Consider the following 14,556-nt stretch of genomic DNA (forward strand, 5'->3'; position numbering starts at 1 on the left):
AAACACAGGAGCCCAAACGAAGCGAGGACAAAAGCTTTCAAAAATTCATATTGTGAGAGCTAAAAAATAATGTTTTTTTTTGAAATGATGAGTTTATTTTTTTTCACTTCACAATTTTGGAACTTGAATATTAGATGATTAAAAACTTCAATTTTGAAATAGGTAATAGAAAAGCACAGGCTCGAGCAAAGCAAGGGAAATTTTGAGCGATCGAAAATGGCGCTAGAGGCTTCAGAATAGTAGGTACTGTACACATATTTTTTCAAAAGCATAAATTGCCGAAAATAATCACTTTTAAGTTTTTGAAAAAATCGCCAAAAATCGAAAAATTATTCAAGATGGTCAGAATTTTGGTTATAAAGGTTTCAAATCATGCTTTTTTCATTAAATCGCGATCCTATTCAAATCGAAGATGGACATCTCCAGTGGTTTCCTCGTGAATAAAGGATTTTTTGTAATCGATAATTGAAATTGAAAGTGACTAATATGCTCCTTCAGTAAGCTAAATTTTGGCTCGATTGGAGTTTACGAATTGTAAAGGTTCCCATGTGAGATCTATTCATCAAATTTCCCAAACAATTTCAAAAAAGAACAAGATTAAGGTTTGCAAAGTAAGTATATGCGTGGACGAATAGGAAAACTTTGAAAAGCTCTTCGTAATTCTTCTCGAATCACCTAAGAAACTTGTTCACTTCTTATCGATGCAAGATTCTAGGCACATATTTTTGGGTTGAACAAAAGAAAAAGGTGCTTTTATTGAGGCACATTTAAAGTAGATGCCTCTTTCTTGGAATAATTTCATTTGACTATGTAGCGTTATTTCTAAATGAACGACACGCCGAAAGAGTGGAATAAGTTACATAGGTTGGTACACGTGCCTTCCAAGAGATCACTGTACGCCTTAATGGACAATAATATAGGCAACGATTCGAGCACCGTGTGAAATAATCTATACCTATACGTGTAGTTATAAAGGCGAAATGGCGTTTTATAACACTGTCGAATGTTAAAAAATTCTCCATATTCGCGTGTAGGAGATCTATACTTATACGTGTTTATATTTGGAACTGCAGAGTTGACTCGAGTTGACAAATATATACAGTACATGAAGTTTGACAATGAATGAAGGGAGACGTTCGCAGACCAGTATCGTGATACGCGTGTAAAATGAGTTGCCTACTGCTGGGTACGTAGGTAGTGGTGGTGTTTACAAAAGGCGAAAATTTCACTGTCTTAGAATACGCGATATGGTCGTTTGAGAGTTGCTAGTTGGATTCCAAGAGGAGAACTTTTTTTTCCTGCTATATTGCGACGAGACTGGCTTCTAGAATTGGTCGTTTTGCTTTGGTCCGATTATATTGAGCGTACCATTACGTGTCGCTATAACTGTAACTGGCGACCATCGCCGCAGGCTTGGCTAGGTCCCTTGTGTAAACACTTAAGACTTGGCAAACGATAACGAAGCCCGGTAAAGTGGTACTTGAAGCTTTATCTGCGCTTCCTAACGTAAACTTTATGCATTCTTTGTCGGTCGAGTTTTTCCCTACAAGTCCAATTTACTCCGACAATACCATAAGGACGAATAGTATGGAAAAATTTTCTTCTTTATTCAAATACCTACTTATTCGGTTTTGCGGTGCGAACACAACTATTCTCGCGAGATTTCGTATTGCTCCAGATGAGATCGTTGACCCGGACGTATTTTCAGCTGGGTGATGTTCGATTTGAGAGAAAAAATTTCGTATTATGGATGACGATGATCGGAATGGGTTCCCAGTCTTTATTCCCTTTCCTGCCTCGAATGAGTTTTTTTTCGCTCCATGAGACGATTATTTTTAATAGGATTGGTGTATGGTGTATGATTGTGGGTTGTATACGAGACGATTGCTAGTAATGGTTGGGTATTATGTGTCCATTTCGCATAGGTAAGGATTTACGGCGACGTTACACGGGTTTCAAATGACCATCGCCTCCTGTGTTGGTGGTATTTTTTTTTGTTTTGTTTTCGGGCAACCATACCGACTATAACACGTGTGTGTGTATGAAAGTCTCCAAAGTATGAACGTAATACCTGATACGTTATATACGTAGTTACGTATAAAAAAGTAATTAATTTTGTTTTCGTTTTAAATGAATTTTTTTCCTGTTTCATTATACTGTAAGAAGGGAATAGCCGGAGGTTGCGTTGCTCCGCCCTGTGTGCTCGCAATAAGCCAGCGAAGATTAATTAAAGCGGGTTAATTTTTCATGAACTTTCATTTGTGACATTTACCAAGCCGAGAGGATTTGTTAGGTTTAGAAATTGATTAAAAATAATCCAACCTGTGTGTTTGCTTTGTTTAAAAAAATTACCCTTCTGTTTGCCAATTATCATCATCGTAAAAAAAATTGCATTCCACTTTTTTCTTTATTGCTTTCCTCGTCAAATTATCGTATTAAATTGTAATCTTACCGCGGTACCTTAACTCACGAATCATCGCAATTCGCATCGACTTATCAAAGTCGACTTTCAATTAAAAATAGTCTTAAAGTTGGCCTCATCGTACACCAATTGCTGCTTGTGATACATCCCGCCGGGAATTATGTTCTTTATCTCGTAATTCATTCTCCTCGACAACAAAGTCAAATGCCAGAAAAGGCCTGCCTGTTAGGTAGTTGTTTTTGTCGATTGTAAATTTACATATTTACATTTTATTTCATCGCCTGCGACTCGCATCTTGTTTATTTTTTTTACGTTGTTGAGAAATGCGTCGTTTTTAGCCGGATTTTCCGGCTCGTATTTCGCGAAGTCTGTTGAAAAAATAAACAAGATTATTCCAATGTACATATATTGAGGTCTGGGAAATGAGTAGAGAGTATTTACAAATTCTAATTTCCTTTCTTAAAATACAATTTTTGCCATTTTTTTTTCATTTGTATACACGTTAAATTTTTCAACTTACGTTAGTGAGAATTTTGGTATTCAAGTTTCTGCAAGGAAAAGATCATTCGCTTTGGTGATTATTTTCCTCATTCAGGAGTTATCCCAACTGACAAAAAATGTTTTGAACGAGACAAAGCTATCAAAAAAGCGTATGAAAATACATCACCAGCCAAAATTTTTAGTTCTCAGTACCTACATTTTTTGGTTTTTGATAAAGGGTATTCCCAAGTAAAGTAGGCGGAATGGCCCTGATCCCAGATTTGGAAAATTATAATGGATTATTGTTGGGTATCTCCAAAAAAAATTTTTGAGCGGAATTTCCACCCCTCAAGTCACCTCCTCCTTGGACAGTATAGCCAAAAAAACGCGTTATTTGCGGGATAAACTCGATATCCATGAATAGTGGTGACAAAATGCTGGTACCACAGGGAATGTGTGGGGGAAGCATGGGCCCTTCAACACGGTTATTTTCAAAAAAATTTATCATAGTGGTAGGGGTAAAATTGATAAAAGAAAACTTTGAAACACCACATCTCCGGATTGAAGGGTTGGGCATAAAAAGTGTTTTCTCCAAAATGCGTCTTTTTACAAGTACTTTCTTCCTGCTAATCCATGAAATTGAAGTTTTTGCTGCAAAAGGTCCAAAAAGCACTGCTTTTGGCCATAATTGTCGAAAAATACATTTTTTTCTGACGTTATCAAAAAGTCCTCATATTTTTTGTAAAAATGAACAAAAACCTTGTTTTTGGCTAAAATTTCAAAAATTCCTATTTTTGCCAAAATTATCAAAAAATTTTGACGTTTTGTAAAAATTTCCAAAAAAGTGCTGTTTTTTGCCAAAATGTTCAAAAAAACTAATCGCCAGAATAATTTTCAAAAAAGTCTCATTTTTGCCAACAAAATTGTGCAAAAGTTTCTTTTTTGAAAAAATTATTAAAAAATCCTAAAACTTTTGTCAAAATTACCAAAACATTGATTTTCAAACAATTTGTCCCTCCTGATGGGTCAATTTTGGTTGAAAATTTTTTTCCTCTTGCTGTTAAGCCAAATTTGGATTAGGTAAGTCAACTTTTTTATGGTTTGTAATTTCCATTGAAAAATATAAATTGTATGATTTATCATTCGGCTATTTCTGGAATCACTTTTTTTCATACACTTTCATGAGACACTGACCTGATTTTTCTAGAATCACATAAATCACTTACCTCTTGTTTTTTGGGACAATAATCTGATTTTAAACCAATCCATACTTAATCTAGAAACAATTTCTGATGACTTTTTAATAGGTAGTGTAGCGGCTCTCTGTAACCCCATATGCTTTGTCAAAATTCACTCGCCTCACCTGACAAATCAACCAACAATCTCAATGCAAATATCAACAATTCAACTGTCAGTCTCCAGTAGTTCACAATTCGCAATCTGGTCAGACATTCTCATAGACACAACCTCAATCATCCTGAATCAGAATTTTTTCTTCAGAATCAACAAATTTCAAAATCAGTCATCAACTATAACCAATTCAAAATCGACTCACTCTGTCTCATTGTTTTTCAAAATCGCGGATCCTCTGCTGGAGGGGGAGTTATGTAGCGGCTCTCTGTAAGAAATATGCAGCCGCTCATTCTAGTTACCAGAAATGTTTGTTATTATTTTCGGTAGTTATTTATTGGTATTAGAGACGCAGGCATTAACGTGTAATGTATACATTGTAGTGCACTTGACATCTATTACACATTAAGCTCTGAGCACAAGAACAGCAGAGGCAACAGAAATGCACGCAATCTGTTGCTGGTATCAAAAAGCTGTAACTGGTTTGAGCAACTATAGGTAGTGATGATTATGAAACTCAGGGTTGTAAAAAACCAGCTAGTGATATATGAGCTACTTTGTAGATAGCGTAGAAAGCAACGGGAAACTACTACGTGAAAGCTCAAAACAACGTCGATTCCCTAGAATAATCACAGTGGCATAGGCATTCGCCTCACCCTGTTAGGGTACCACAAAAATGCGATTTCCAATGCCTTGTAAAGGATAAGGAACGGCGACGACGAAATATATTTATGTTAGGACTCAACGACCCATCAGCTCTTCTCATTTCCAAGTATGTACCATTAAGGTACAGGTAGGAATACAATTTTGGGATTTTTTTCAAAGTTTTTGAATTTTGGTAAGATTTGTTGAACATGTGTGTATGGTAAGTAAGTAAGGTATGTATTTTTTGGATTTGAAAAAGATTTTGTTAAAATTTTTGAAAATTGAAATTGAAAAATGTTTTTTTTGGCAGTTACTGATTTTGAGTTAGTCATCGTAGTCGCACTCCTTTAGAGGAGATAGTGTGTGTTTCCATCTATATTAGCCAGTTACTGATTTTGAGTTGGTCATCGTAGTCGTACTCCTTTACAGGAGATAGCGTGTATGTCCATCTATATCAGCCAGTTTCTAGTGTACTGTATCTGATAGTTTCTTTCAGGGTCTTACAGAGAGAGTTGACCAGCGAGTTTGTTATTAACAGCTTCAATTGTTTCCTCCCTCTCATTGTTCTTCCTCGGATTTTCCTCTGTACCTCTAGCATGGAAATACCTACTATTTTCTCATATTTTATGAGCTAAAAACCAACTTTCTGTTCTTTTTCTGTCCAGTTTCTACCATTTCCTGTCCATCAGGTCTCGCTTATTCCTAATACATCTATTTGTAATCTTCTTAGATTCCAGGTTGCAACGCTGAAGTTGTTCTACCTTGTTTTGACTCCTCATATTCTTCACACCCTATCTTGGCGGATAATAAGGATCAGCCTGGCAGAGACTTAGGGCCATTGCTAAATTGATGGTCATATAATTCTAGGGAAATGTAATGGTGGTGGTTTTCCATTGCCTTCCGCCATGGTTTTCTGTTTGGGTTTACTCCCTTGGCCGAATTTGCCAGTTTTTAGGTGCTGGTATTCACCTTCTCACTCTGAAGAACGAGTGAGTTGTTGGTGTTCTTCAGCTCTTATGCAATCGTGTTTGTAATCCATAAATTTATGTAGAGGCTTGGCCTTTGGCTGGTCTTTCCTCCCTGTCATTCAACCAACTGGAGAATTCGGCTGTTGCCATGTTCATTGATTCCAAGTCCATCCAACAGCAACATGTTACCAGTTACCACCCCGCACAACGTCGATGTGCAGAATACCCCTGGTGTTGTCTTCAGGGACTGGCTGCTCTTGGGGATTCGAGCTACTACCTAGAGACTACCTCTAGTGACAACAACCAGTGCCCTTGTGGGGCTATGAGTTGGACTTCTAAACAATTTTTGGGGTGATTTGCCCATTCTTGGTAACTTCTTGTAAGTTTGACTTGCAATGTTTTCATTTTGAAGGATTTTTTCACCAAGCATTGTGGAAACGTGTTTAAATTGAAAAGAATATAAGAATTGTAACTGAATTGCTCTTTCCTCAATTTGAATTTTTTTGGTATTTTTGTTCACAGGACTCACGATCATTGATTTTAGCGTATTGATCCGTCATAATCTTCCAAATCTGGGAACAGGGCGATTTCGCCTATTTTATCTGGGACCCTTTTTCAAAATTAGCAAAAAGTCAGAAAAAAGTGAAAAATCAAAATGTTACAAAATTAACCTGGGACATTAAAATTTGGTAAGGTATGTGCCCTATTTTTGATACCCCAAATCGATTGGCGGAAACGATTTCGAAACGTTTTGAGCACTTTAAGAGCCTCCAGCTTTTACAATTAGTTGTTTTGGCCATGCCTGAAATCACTTGTAGGAGGGAAGTATAACAGAGATAAAATCAAAAAAATAGGCGAATATAAAATTTTTTAAATACCTATTAGAAAAATCAAAAAAAGATTTACATTTACATGGGTACTTACTACATTTAATGTGGGCGAGAAGGAAAGAGAAAATGTGATATCGTATAATGAATCCTATAACGGAAATTAAAATTTTTAATGACGCCTAAGAATATTTATAATAAACCTTCACTCTTCATTTCGGTTTCTTACACATTTTTAATAGCTTTACCATTGTTTTTATTTTTCGATAAAATTTTTAAGACAATTTTTCACGTAGCTGGCAACTGACATTTCACGATTTAGAATAAAAAATTCACTACTAAAAAGCGTTCATTGTTTGGTGAAAAAATTCGAAAACAATCGAACAACGAAAACAACCTTTACGGATATTCTTTCATGTCAACTGGAAGGCCATTAAAACAACACAACAATAACAACAAACCATCTCTAAGCCTAATTCCATTTAAACGAAAACTGTGCAACTCTATTAAGGTGCATAAATCATGAAATCAGCAACAAATCCTCCGGCTAGCCATTATACAATTTCTCTTCGGCCTTTTACACGGCGGGCTTAATTAATCCATCATGTACGAGTGGTCATTAAGTCCTAAAACTTATTCGCCGAAAGTTGATTTATATGATAATCGTGTTCGAGTACCTACCTAGAAGTACGATAAGAAGGGGTTGGGAGGAGAGAGGTACTCAGAAGAGGACTTAGGAACATATGATTAATGTCAGTGTCAATCCGAGCTCGCTTGAAAGTTTATGGCGAAGTTACGTTAAGGACAGCACATGTGTTGGAAACACGTTTCCATATCTGTCTTCATTGGTAATACAAAACAATATCATAAATAATGCATGGAACGGTTTTTATCGTGGATTTCCATGTCAACATGTATCCTTTCGGCAGGATAACCTTTACGTTTATGAAATTCCACCTATCCTTACCTACAAATATATGCTACCGTGGAGCAAACTAGCGGCATTACGTCTTAATACCTACATATACATATACAGGGTACTAGGGAAAAATCCGACTTGTAAAGGCGAATACTTTGATTAATTATAGGACGAGAAAGTGATTTCCGCAAAATGGCGATTTTAAATTAAAACTTTTGTTTCTTTATTTCTTTGCTCGTTTAACTCGAAGAAGTTAATGTGGCGAGTAGAATACGATTCGTGGGTGTCCTAGAAAAATCGTTCAACTATGAGACATATCGGTATAGTGGAAAAGTTTCACAAAAAATACCATCTATCTGTGGACATACGATTTGGTTTAAATATATATCTAAACCGTCGTCAATTAAGTGGAAAAATCGTTTAATTTTCGAGGTCGTCGTGTTGAGAGTTGAAACTAACGATACAGAAAAAAAAATACGACTAAAAGATTGCTACGAATTCGGGGCGACGAAATTAAAGGCTTTTTTTCGCGAGACACGACGCGCAGATCGTCATTAAAATCTGAAAAATAACGTTGACTCGTGTCACCAGTAATTCGAAAACGACAAATTTTTCTGCCAAGAGGACGAAAGATGATGTTGAGAAGTACCTACGCGATGACGGTTGCATAATTAAGATCCGCAATAAAAAATAGGCTGGTGTCGAAGTTGAAAGCTGGATTTTATTTATGAACATTGACATTCTATAGATTATAAGGAGGCGAATCGCGAATCTATTGCTTTATGATCAACTAAACATAAATCAATAACCAAGGCTATGAAAATTTGGCCCTCTCCGGCCTCTCCCTCTCTTATGAATCAAGGATGTATTCATTAAATCTTCGTATCAAAAATTCCTCCAAAAATGAATGGTGAAGTTGATCGAGTTCAGGCCTACCAAGTGCAAATAAAAAAAGTTCTGCAACATTCGAAATACCTACTAATAAAAAATTTCGGATAAAAAAACACATTTGAGGTGCCCTCCTCCTTCGAAAAACTCGTTAACCTGTTTGAGAATGACACACAGCTTGATTTTTAGTGGTTCAACTTAATTTCTGCACCGTCTGGAGAAATAAGAAAATTTCGTAGGAATCTAAAATCGCACTGGAGACTCCAGATCAATTTACAATGTTTAAAGCATTTATCTGATTTTATAATATTTGATCTGACTTTTGAGAATTTGAAAAAAAATTGTGCTCAATTCTAGACATTATGCTAGACCTTTTAAAACTAGAAAGAAATAACTAATGTTTGAAATTTTTGCATGTGTATATGTACATCATATTAAGGTAAGCTTTTAAATATCAAATCTGACTTTGTAAAAACTTGAAACAAAATTACCAAATTGATGAGAGGCTCGACTGGTGGATACAGACGACCTTGAAAAGCCAGACAGACATGTGATGGCCTTAAGAAGGCAGAAAAAGACAACTTCAAGAGGCTAGACAGGTGACATTAAGAGGCCGAATAGACGACCTTGGGAAGACAGGCAGACTTGCTAATGTCCTTAAGAGGCCAGACAGACACGCAGACATTCTTGTGGGTACATGCTGCCTGTGTGGCCTCTCAAGGTCATTGACCCTCATGTATGAATTTTAAAGGTCATCTGCCCGGCTATCTGACCTCTAAAAGTCACTGACCCATCCGCTTGGCTTCTCAAGGTCATCGTCCGCATGTCTGACCTCTTGAGGTCATTGAGCCACCCATCTGACTTTTCAAGGTCGCATGTCTGTTGGTCTATCTATCTGTCTGTCTGTCTGTCTGTCTGTCTGTCTGTCTGTCTGTCTGTCTGTCTGTATGACCTTGAAACCTCAGAAAGGCTGACAGTAAATCTTGGGAAGCCATGCAGACGGGTCAATGACCTTAAGAGTCCAGCTATCGCGATAGACGGCCTTGGAACGACATATGTGTGGGTCATTGACCTCGTGAAGGTCAGTCAGACAGACATGAAACCTCGGAAGGACAGAAATAAGGGTCACTGACCTTTAGAAACCAGCCAGACAACCGTCAGAAAACAGACAAGTGGGTCAATGACCTTGAGAGACCAGCTAGATAACAGTGGGAAGAGCATACGGACGGGTCAATGACCTTTAGATGTCAGACAGCCGGGTTGACGACCTTGGAAATCCAGACAGTCGGGTCAAAATGACCTTAAGGGGTCACGCAGACAGACACCCGTGATTCTCTGGACTAGTAGGTCTGAAAAGATATAATTAAAAGTTGAATTAGAAAGACCTAATAGCTTAGATGTATTCCCAATCTTCGTCCAATAAGGTATCTTTACGTAATGTATTCAGTTCTTATGAGACTCCTGACTACCTTATTGTACTCTATCTTTCATCACAAGTTAATTCTTTACCACAAATACGAATAATAAGTTATCTCACGAAATAAACGATTGGACAGATCAATACTACATGATTTATTAGCATATCACGGTAACAACGATTTAGTTCTTTGTAAGATAATACACATTTATACGCGAATTCGCAAACAATTAACAAATTAACAATATTAACCGATACAACTCGATGTTTGACAGTGTTAAAACGTTCCTAGGTAAAAACATACTAGACCGAGCCAACTGAGAACAACCTTCACTACACTTAGTACCCCCTACCTATCATAGGTACCTATTCTACCTCCCTTCTCTAGGTCTAGTGGTGTACTTTGTTACTTTCTAGGTATGTTACGTGGATTATTACAAGGAATAATCGTGAGGATTATTCCCTGCAATAAAGGCCATATCTACTATGACAGGTCGGTGACCTTGATCAGTTTTCAAGAGCATACTTACCTGATTTTACAATATTTTGTTTGGCTTTTGAGAACTTGCAAAAAATACTGATGAATTTTGTTTGCACATAATGAATAATTTTTGAAATTTCTTACCTACTTATATTAGTTATAGGTACCTACTCTTATTACAAAGAAGTACCTAGACAATTTATTGGATTGAATTGCTAAAAGCACGCTAAACTCTCAAAAATGACTTTCTGTCAAAAGAAAAAGTTGTAAATCAAATGTTTTCTTCAGAGAATTTTCAAATGTGAATTTCATCTTCAGCCCGTTCGATGCTAATAGGCATAGCTCAGTCTTGATCAATAGTAAATATTGTCAGATAAATAAATCGTTGGTACCACACTGCTTTCAACCACTTCAATGATCCAACTTTTGGACAATATATCAATTTTTTTTCAGTTTTTGGTGAAACTTTTCGCGCTTGTTTTAGATGATAAAACATCTGTCGAGCAAGCTCTTTCCAATGGTATATATTTCGTCGGTATTCATCCGCTCAGTCCCCCCCCCCCCAATTAAAAAAATGAGACTTTTTATCTTAGGTAACAGAAAGAATAGATAAATATAGAGGACGTGAGCTAAAAATCACCTGCAGACATTTTTCAATTTGCGTTGCAAATTTTTGAAAAATTGTTTCAAGTTTAAGGGTGAATACGATATTAGGTCGGACTTTTCATCTTATTATCATTTCAAAATTTAGGTACAACTTTTATGCAACTTTTTATCCAAACTTTGGAAGAAAAAAGCGAAAAACAATCGCATTTCAACACTCAATTCCAATAAAACTCATTTAAAAAGTAAATTTCCACTTTAAAACTACACACTCGTCGTTAAACGTCTCTCAACGACAATTGAAAAACAAAAATTAAAATTTCCATTGAAAATTAAATTATCGCAACAACACTCTATCTAAAAAGTCGCGATTCAGTTCTCGAAACAAAACTATGGTTACGTCGTAAAAGTTGAGCAAAAATAATGACAAATGGATTTGTTAATTTTGTCAGCAGCTTTCGACGTACCTATACCATAATTTTCGAAAGGCGGTGAAAAAAAAGTTAACTTTTCACTTACAATTTGATAAGTTTAAACAAATGGTAAATTTGGAAATATGTCATTGAATTCGCGCCCGAAAAACGAATGAGTTTGAAACCCGTGTTGGTAAACTTTGTACGTTTTATAGTATGTGTAGGTAGGTATATAGAAAATATCTGCTCGTATAACGGATATGGTATGAAAACAATTACAAAATCGCGTATATAGGTCTACGACCTTTCATATATAGTATACGCCATGAATGCTGTCAAATAAACCGTTACGCAGGGTTGATTTTGATTCGATGTTTGGAAATTCGCTCGTAGGAAATTACAGATCTCATATCCTCTTTTCAACAGTTTGGCGGCGGGCTTTTTATATTAAAATGATACGTGATTTCACCTTCATTATAAAGTTATTGTTGTTTGGTAGGTATATGAAAAGACCCGAGAGCAGGAGGAGCATAGAAGGGATACTCGCTTCTCACTTTCGCCATATGAGAATTTATTTTCCCGAGACGTTCCATCAATGCAATAGTATGGGTTTTCCAGCCCCAGCGGAAGCGCACCATCGTATTATATTTTTACAAGTTTTATATGTACAACGCACCTAGATATACGCGAACGTGGAATGAATTATTGGCTCGATGAACGTATTGTGTATGCCATAACTCTATGAAGTACATATATAGGACGTATCGAGCCAACACAGTTTAAACTTACATTTTTTCCATCTAGTCAGCCACCATAGCCAGTTTTTTTAAATTAAGATGAAAAACATGCTGTATGAATAATAAAATACCTTTAAAAATACCTTCAAAAATCAGCCTAGGTACCTACCTTAAGTAAAGTTTGCGAGAAAATAAAAAGAATTTAGTTCCTAAGCTTCTTTTATAATTGGAATTTTTGACGGAATTACTTTCCAGATATGAACAACAATCCTATTAAGAACTAACTACGTTATATACGACGTACCACACAATTTTACTCGGGTACCTAATATAGAACGAATATAACGATGGAAAGGAGGGGGATGGGAGACAGTTAAAAATAACCAAACATAGATATAAAGCGTACCTACTCTAGACCCGGACGAAAATGTCGTCGTGTTATGGGATTTTATTCGGCAATATGAACGGTAAGAGTACTTTTCAAGATACGGTTTAAACATTGATCATTTACTTGACGAAGCTTACATTTTTTCGAATAAGTTTTCGACTTTCCGGTTTCGAATGAATAAGGAACGATGTTTCCATTTGATATCATTCGTCGACTCGTCGTTGAAAAAAATACGAGATTTTTATGATACACTTTTTATTTTATTAGTATTAACGACAGTCTGCGAGAATCCATAAGTCGATTTTAAATGGCACTTTTGTTCCTCTTTATTATTTTTTTACAAGTCTTTATAGTCTGGTGGGATGGCGTCATAAAAAGCTAAAAAGATGCTTGCTATACCTATTCGTAGTACTACGAACGGTATTAACTCGAGATATTAATTTTTCTCAAAAAATGTAAGTAAGTATTCAAGTTGAGCTTATTTTACTCAAATTGGTTGATATTTTTTTTGTTCACAGTAGGTACCTATTAAACGAATAAAAACAGGTTAGGATAAATCAATGAAAATGGAGGGGGAGGGGGAGAGGGTGAATGGTGGTAATAAGTAAATTTGGAGCTGGAATGCATTTGAAGAATTTAGGTACCTATTCATAGTTTTTTTTTATAAAATTTTTTTGCTCTCAGACTCCGTATTTTATAAAAAATACATGGAGGGGGAAGTTAATCCATTGTATAATATATTATTTATTTGGGGTAGTTTCTGGAAAAAGACGTCAGTTGAAAAGAAAATTATAAGTTTTCAGATGGTTTTACTGCATATTTTACGTAGGCTACCTTCGAAATTAGAAGTGCCATTGCCACTGGTAATTTTTTCCACATTTTTTTCATTGAAGATCTCTTACCCTTCTTCTTTTTTATTGAAGTTTTCAAAATATAAAATCGAACTTTTTCACAAATAGCTCAACTTTTAAAAAAATCAAAAAGCTCTTGAGATTCCATTTGAAATTCAAAAGCAGTGAATCATATGTTCAATATTGGTCGAAAGGGTGGGGAAGGGTGAGGGGATCATAAAATGTACAATTTTGACAAAAATTATAATTGAAGGAAATTCCCTTACAATGATAAGTTGTTTGATTGAATTTTCTTTAGCCTGAGCCCTCTCTTCCTTTCCTCTGCAGGTACCCAAGTTTATGAAAAAACAAGTCAGATAATTTTATGCATAGTTTTTATCTACAATTGAAGGTGCTGAGAATTCAAAAAATTTAATTATTATATTTTTTGGATTCTCAGCAAACAACTTTCAATTTGTCAGAAAAATTATACATTTTTTCCAACATTTTTTTCAGGTCAACTTCAGGTACCTGTAGAGGAAAGGGAGAAGGATTAGGCCAAAGAAAAACATATTCAACAACTCGATTTTGAAATTGTTAAAGCTTTGAAAGACTGTGGCAAAAAGAGAGGAGGATATTGTGAAAATGGGGTTGAAAAATGATTAAAACATAGGTACCTATCTAAAATCGTAAAAATTGTATTCAAAATCTATAATCAATCATTAAGCATTGTTCGATAAAGCCAAACTAAATTGACAAAAATGCCAATTTTTAGGATATTTTCTGGACTTTGGCTGAATTTATTTTTGAGAATGAAGTACCTAATCAAAAAATTAAAAAAGGCTCGTTGAGTGAAACCAAAGTTAAAATTCATTGAAATATTATCAAACTGCAAAAGAGATGGAAATTTTCATTTTCAAACCTCTTAAATCCGTGTGTGGGATTGAGGAGGAAACCAAATTCAAAATTTAGCAAAATTATTCAGCGGAGGAAAGAAATTTACAATAATTTTTAATTGTCTGAGATTGTTTATAATGTTGCAAGGTAACTAAAACAATGAAAATACACTCCACAAAATGTTTTTTTTGACCTACTCGTATAATTGAAATTTTAAATTTTTTATGCTCATAATAAGTATGTTTATCACAACTCAATTCCTCAACTGATATTAATGATGACCGAACCCGA

The 14,556-nt window shown here is 35.6% G+C and overlaps 1 protein-coding gene across 1 annotated transcript in view; it reads left to right on the forward strand.

Annotated features, from left to right (window-relative positions):
* Positions 1–14,556, forward strand: part of LOC135844931 (neuropeptide Y receptor type 1-like) — a 138,399-nt gene that overhangs the window by 27,725 nt on the left and 96,118 nt on the right. The window lies entirely within an intron of this gene.

Source organism: Planococcus citri, chromosome 4 (assembly GCF_950023065.1).
Source record: "Planococcus citri chromosome 4, ihPlaCitr1.1, whole genome shotgun sequence".
Lineage (NCBI taxonomy): Eukaryota > Metazoa > Arthropoda > Insecta > Hemiptera > Pseudococcidae > Planococcus > Planococcus citri.